We start from the raw sequence: 623 nt of genomic DNA, 5'->3' as shown, positions 1-623 counted from the left end.
AGCAGTGAACAAGGAATGAACTGACTACTGCTCAGAAGCAACCCTTCTTAAAGGCCCCTAATTGGAGCCAGAATAGGATGCAGCTGTCAACAGTGGGTGGAGCTACAATCACCATGTCATAGGTTTTCCAACAAGGCCACCCCAAAATATGACATCATATTTTCAATTCTAGGAAATCACAATGACATAACATTAAAGCCTAGTCCTTAATAAAGGGTAAAGGAATAAGCCGGCTGACAGGCCGAACATAAGACTTCCCTTTGATCTTTATTTCAGCAACTCTAACACGGCCGTCCTTGCCCAAGAAAGTCTTCTGTACTTTACCAATGGGCCATAAAGCACGGGGGAGTCGAGGGTCCAAGATCATGACTACATCGGAATCTTCCAGGTGGCCTTGATCTTGCTGCCACTTTTGGCGAATTTGTAGATTCGGCAGATAATTCCTAATAAAACTGGTCCAAAATTGATCCGCCAGAACCTGGCTATGTCTCCATCTTCTCTGAGATAAAGTATTAGAATCAGCATATATCACTTGGGGTAACGAAGCATCCTGCCGTCCCATTAGGAGCAAATTGGGAGTTACAGGATCCAAATCATCAGCATTAGAAGAGACATATCCTAGA

Source organism: Sinocyclocheilus grahami, unplaced genomic scaffold (genome assembly GCF_001515645.1).
Source record: "Sinocyclocheilus grahami isolate Dianchi unplaced genomic scaffold, SAMN03320097.WGS_v1.1 scaffold915.1, whole genome shotgun sequence".
Classification (NCBI taxonomy): domain Eukaryota; kingdom Metazoa; phylum Chordata; class Actinopteri; order Cypriniformes; family Cyprinidae; genus Sinocyclocheilus; species Sinocyclocheilus grahami.
This window is presented reverse-complemented; position numbering follows the sequence as displayed.